Here is a 6411-nt window from a genome sequence, read left to right as displayed (position 1 = left end):
GAAACTGCTCACATCTTTTTGTACTGCAGCATTTAATTCCTTTTCACTTTTCTCGTAAGATATTTTTTGGGGAATAACTGGATTAGAGGAGGCTTTCTTCTTTGCCGGCTGGTGGGCCAATGGCTTTGTTTGAGGGGCAGACCTCTTAGGAGCTGGCTGCTTCTTGGTCATGAAGGGAGGCGGGGCAGCCGTTGGAGACCTCCTTGGAGGCGTTGGAGACCTCCTTGGAGATGTTGGAGACCTCCTTGGAGGTGGCGGCGGTGGCGGCGTTGCATAATCATTGCCCGGAGCACTATGATGATCTGGAGATTGAATAATTGGACTTAGGTTGGCGGAGGCCCTGCTGTGTGAGTACAAAAAAGAATAATTAGGTATAAGAAATTGTTATTATTAATTATGCATGTCAATAGAAAATTAGTAAAAAATTGTTTTGTTCACTTTTGTCCGCACCTATTGTCTGACAGTTGAGGAAGCGGCGGTGGACTAGAAACCCCAGGAATAATGATGTAGCGCTTGCGCTATAGTATGAATGTCTTCTATGCTTCTCTTAGAGTCTTCTCCCCATCACCTCCTGGAATGTCAAGAGCCAAATCACTAAAACATTTGTTAACTCTATCCACTGAGACGCTAACATATCCAGGTGGTATTATTGCCCCATGGATTCTTGATGTCTTGGTAGGATCTGGAGGAGAAAAAACACCGAGAGCTACCATGATTGTGGCATTCCCTTTTAGAATACGTAGCTCACATGATGTAAACGGTGCAGTGATGTCATCCACAGGAAAACATAGCATTGCGTCATCTTGATTTGGCAACTCCGTGGAAGCACGGATGCTTTTCAACTGATCATGGGGGCTAATATTAATGTTGATTCCTAGATCTGATGCCTGCCTTTGAGCACTCATTGCTATTTGCACTTGCTTTATGATTTCATCCTGCATTCTAGCTTGCATGTCTTTTTCGCGCTCTTGTGCTTGAAGCAACGCCTCCTGTGACTCACGAACATATTCCTTCAACCTGCTGATCCGCGCTGCTTCCTCATCCTTCCTTCTCTGTCGACTTGTGTAGGTATCTCTGTCGTTATGGAAACCATGCTCCCAAGAAATGTTTTGTCCTAAACCTCTCGTTTAGCCACTGTGTTCAGCAGCCCCGATGGCATACGTCAGTTCATCCTTCTCTCTTTTGGGCCTGAATGCACCAATAGCTTTAGCTTGTAGAGCATAAGAAAATCTTTGTGTTGCTCTTTCGAGTTTTGGGCCATGAACCAGATTCCCGGTCTCTAGGTCCAGTCTTCCCCCATGAGCAAAAAACCAATTCTTCGCGCGTTTGGGCCAATTGAGTGATTCTGGTGTGATACCCTTGGTAAGAATATCCGCTTCCATTTTTCCCACTTGGGAATGGCAGTCGCGTAGCCACCTGATCACATGCCATGGTGGTATACCTTCTGTCGGACATTCTCTTGGTTCCTTCTCACCCGTTCCTCACCCTCTTCCGATGTCTTGTACTGTACAAAATCATTCCAGTAGGGCCTCAACTTCGCGAGTGGGCCACTAGTATTGAAATTGGGCGTTAGGTTCTTCTTGATGTATTTCGTGTATAGGGATTTCTTCCAAGTCTGGAATTGTGTGGCCATCTTCTTCATAGCCCACATTCGAACTAGCTCCTTCAATTCATCATCGTTGATATCATCATAATCATCCGCTTGCAACGTGAAATGTTGAAGGATATCATCCCAAATAAAATTTTTATCAAGATCAAAGACAACTAACATGAGGCTCATTGATCTTTTGCTTCCATTCACGGGCACTGATCGGAAGTCTGTCCCTTACAAGGCACCCACAGTATTGCACGAATTTCCTTGCATGTGGACCAAGTGGCTCGCCTGTCTCAATATTGAATTCTGATATTATGTAGCGCCCCTCCAATGGCTTTTTTGGGCCTCGAATATTTTTGCTTTTCGCCGTTGTGGTCGTTGATCCAGAGGGCTACGTTTAAAAAAGAATAAATAAATATCATGTGTACACATAATAGATGATAGATATTCAAATATATATATATATATATATATAATATTCAAATATATATATAAATATATATACCTCGCCAGTATTTTCTTGCACAATATTTTCTTGGTTATCTTCAAGAGCCAGGTATTGACTCCCGTCATCTATATCATGCTGGTCACCATCAGCAAATTGAGTGCCGGTGTTGATAATATTCATCATTTCTTCATCCATGTTGTCTCTCGGGGCAACCATCTAGCTTTTACACCACTAGATATATCTATAAAAAATAAAAACTATATCTATAAAATGGACTCCTACAGGACGTGCCACCTCGAAGATAGTAACATTTGTAGATGACATTTGTAGGTCTAAAGTTATCAAATATCTATTAAATTCTAGCTTAAAAACATGTTTAAATAAATAATTATCCATACTAGTTGACCTTGCTTACGTGATCATCTCGGCGAGCATTTCTCCACCGGACGGCACCGTACTTGGCCACGAAAGAGCTCTGATTCTACGAGGAAGGGAACACGGTCTTCCATGATTGTTGCCGCTCTCCCTCGTAGAATCAAAGCTCCTCCTTGATGTCCGTTACCGCTCGGCAGAGAACATGCTAGCCGAGATGAACACGGTCCGCAAGTTCAACTAGTACGGATTTTCTACAATTTTCTAACTATTTTCTAAGTTTTTCATTTCATGGAAAATTTAATTCTAAAAAATAAAATGCATGATTTCTAAGTGACCTGCTCGACATCGGCGAGCTCGCAGGTGGCGGCGGCAGCTTGTCATCCATACTAGTTGACCATGCTTACGTGATCATCTCGGCGAGCATTTCTCCACCGGATGGCACCATACTTGGCCACGAAAGAGCTCCAATTCTACGAGGAAGGGAACACGGTCTTCCACGACCGTTGCCGCTCTCCCTCGTAGAATCAAAGCTCCTCCTTGACGTCCGTTACCGCTCGACAGAGAACATGCTAGCCGAGATAAACACGGTTCGCAAGTTCAACTAGTACGGATTTTCTATAATTTTCTAACTATTTTCTAAGTTTTTCATTTCATGGAAAAATTAATTCTAAAAAATAAAAGGCATGATTTCTAAGTGACCTGCTCGACATCGGCGAGCTCGCGGGCGGCGACGTCCGCTTGATATATATTCGTATTGTACTTCATGCAGTTTTTCAACTTTGTACTCCTACATCAACGGCGTAGTTTCGCATGACATGGTCTCCTAAATTATGTTGTAACCATTAATTTATTTTATATTATATTATTGATATTTATGAACTTATGATAATTGAATAGTACATTTAATTACAAATCTAACAGTATCAGAATTTTCCAATTTGCATTATAATAATTCAAATTTGTTAGTCAAATATTGGTCAAAGATATTAAAGTTCGATTTTTGATATACGTGTGTGCCTTATAAAAAATAGAGGAACTAATCTATAAATTAAAGACTTATCATATTTTTTCTTGCTTATATGCCGAATTAAGTAGCAAATTTTTATAACTGTTTACTGAGTTGGTAAATAGATTTTACCGAAATACATGTGAAATTTTGGTATGGCATACCCTTTAACAAAATTCTAGATCCACCACTGATCACTCACATACATGTACAACATGATCATCGTTATATCACACACATATATACATTGTATCCGCCACTAATCACTGAGGACGAGGAAGGAGAGGATGCTGACATACAGTACGCGTGAACGACGGTGGCGAGGCCGGCAGGGCGTGACGAGCTTGAGGCGAGGCCGGCGGGGTGACGAGTGAGGATGGCACAGAGGCGAGGCCGACGGGGCGTGATGAGCTCTAGTGAGGGAGACGATGAGCGCGCGGCGATGCAGGGCGTGGAGCCGGGAACGACGCGCGAGTGACGAGGCGGTGATGATGAGGATGAGGCACTTTGGCGAGGACAAGGGACGAGCGGCTAGCCATAGAGAGGTGGCACGCCCGTGCGAGCTGGGGACGAAGCGCGAGTGACGAGGCGGTGATGACGACGACGGAGGCGGTTCTAGATCAGATCTGGGTGAGGGGCGAGGATGACGGTGCTGGATTTGGATCTACGCGTCGCGCTCGGACGGGAGAGGCGTGCGCGTGTGTGGAGGTGGTGCTGGAGACGATGAGGAGCAGTGGCGGCGCGGTGGCTCTCGGCGAAGAACAAGAGATGATGGAAGGGGAAAGAGAGGGGCGATGTAGGAGGACCTTTAGTCCTGGGTGAAGCCACAGCCCGGGACTAAAGTTCCTTTAGTTCCATATGATGGTTAGAACCAGGACTAAAAGTCTGACCATTAGTCCTGGGTGCAGCCACGGCCCGGGAGTAAATGAAATTTTGGCGGGCCGCGAAAACACAGCCCATCTTTAGTCCCGGGTGGTTGATTCACCCGGGAGTAAAGGTGGGCTGGGGTTTGGCTTCCCGCCAGTTTCTAGAAGTTTTTCTTTTTTTATATATATTTCTTTTATATAAATATATAGAGAGTTGTTAATTGCCTAGTAAATAAAATATTAGCAAAAAAATTACAAAAAAAATTCTGGACCTGGTTTTGCATTATTGTACATAAGAAAAATCTATAACCTAAACTCTTTTGTTTTACCGTATAAATATTTAACATAGTGTAAATAATAATCATAATTTTCACCATGCAAAAATATACTACTTAATTAAAATCATTAAAACTATTGCTTTTCGACAGGAAATTAGTTTTCACATCTTATTGACGTTGATCATTTGTTTTTTCATCACACATTCTCCACAGGAAATCCACCGTCAAGCAAAAAAATTCATTTAAATCATAGAAAACATGAATACACGACAGAAAAATCTGAAGTCACAATTATTACATAATAGGTCTAATACATCACTATATCAAGCGGGAACACCAATGATCTTTTTCTTAACGTATATCCCTTGGTTATGATCGTGTCGTAACCATGGAGTGTCCTCATCATTTAGTTGGATGCTTGGGTCTTTGTTCACTGTGAAGCGTGGAATTCGGTCATTCTTTTCATAATCATCTGATATGTCTGACTTGTCTTCAATTCTGACGATGTTTCTTTTTCTTGAAAGAACTATTTAGCGCTTTGGCTCATTGATTGGTCGTTGTTGTTTTTCCCTCTCTTCGGTTTTGTAGACATGTCCTTGACATAGAACACCTGATTCACATCCTTGGCAAGTACGAACGGTTTATCTTTGTACCCAATATTGTTGAGGTCCACGGTTGTCATTTTATACTGGTTGTCGACTGCTACCCCGCCTCCAGTCGCCTTTACCTTAAAAGTAGGTACATAGTTTAGTTCCCATATCTCCTCTATGCGGCCATAATATGTTTGCTTATTTCCATTAGGGTCGGTGGCATCTATGCGGACACCACTGTTTTAGTTGGTGCTCCTTTTATCTTGAGCTACTGTGTAAAATATATTCCCATTTATCTCGTACCCTTTGTATGTGAGGATATGCCACGATGGCTGCCTTGCCAACAAATACAGTTGCTTATCAATACTCTCATCACCCTGACATTCTTTTCGCAACCAGTTGCTGAAAGTTTCCATGTGCTGACGCGTAATCCAAGCTTCAGACTTCCCTGGAAACTCGGATCGGAGCAACTCTTTATGTGTCTCGATATACGGATCCACCAAGGAGGAGTTTTATAGAACTGTGTAGTGTGCTTTATTAAAATAATTGTCCTGTGTACCAATATATGTTTTCTTTCCTAGTGTCCCCTTTCCACTTAGTCTCCCCTCGTGTCGCGATTCAGGAACACCAATCGGGTCAAGGTCGGGAATAAAGTCAACACAAAACTCAATGACCTCCTCTGTTCCATAGCCCTTGGCGATGCTTCCTTCTGGTCGAGCATGGTTGTGAACATATTTCTTTAGGACTCCTATGAACCTCTCAAAGGGGAACATGTTTGTAGGAACACAGGACCAAGAATGCTAATCTCCTTGACCAGGTGAACTAGGAGGTGTGTCATGATATTAAAGAAGGAAGGAGCGAACACCAACTCAAAGCTGGCAAGATATTGAACCACATTATTCTATAGTTTAGCTAGATCCATTGGATCGATTGCCTTCTGAGAAATTGTATTGAGGAATGCACATAGCTTCACGGTAGCTAGACGTACATTTGGAGGTAGAATTCCTCTTAATGCAACTGGAAGCAATTGCATCATGAGCACGTGGCAGTCATGGGACTTTAAGTTTAGGAATTTCTTCTCTGGCACATTTGTTATACCCTTTATATTCGAGGAGAATCCAGATGGTACCTTGATACTTGCTAGGCATTCAAACATGCTTTCCTTCTCTTCTTTGCTAAGAGTGTAGCTGCAGGACTTAAGTAATGGCGTCCATCATCTGTCTTCTCTGGATGCAGGTTGTCTCGTTCTTTCAA

This window comes from Miscanthus floridulus, chromosome 3 (genome assembly GCF_019320115.1).
Source record: "Miscanthus floridulus cultivar M001 chromosome 3, ASM1932011v1, whole genome shotgun sequence".
NCBI lineage: Eukaryota > Viridiplantae > Streptophyta > Magnoliopsida > Poales > Poaceae > Miscanthus > Miscanthus floridulus.
This window is presented reverse-complemented; position numbering follows the sequence as displayed.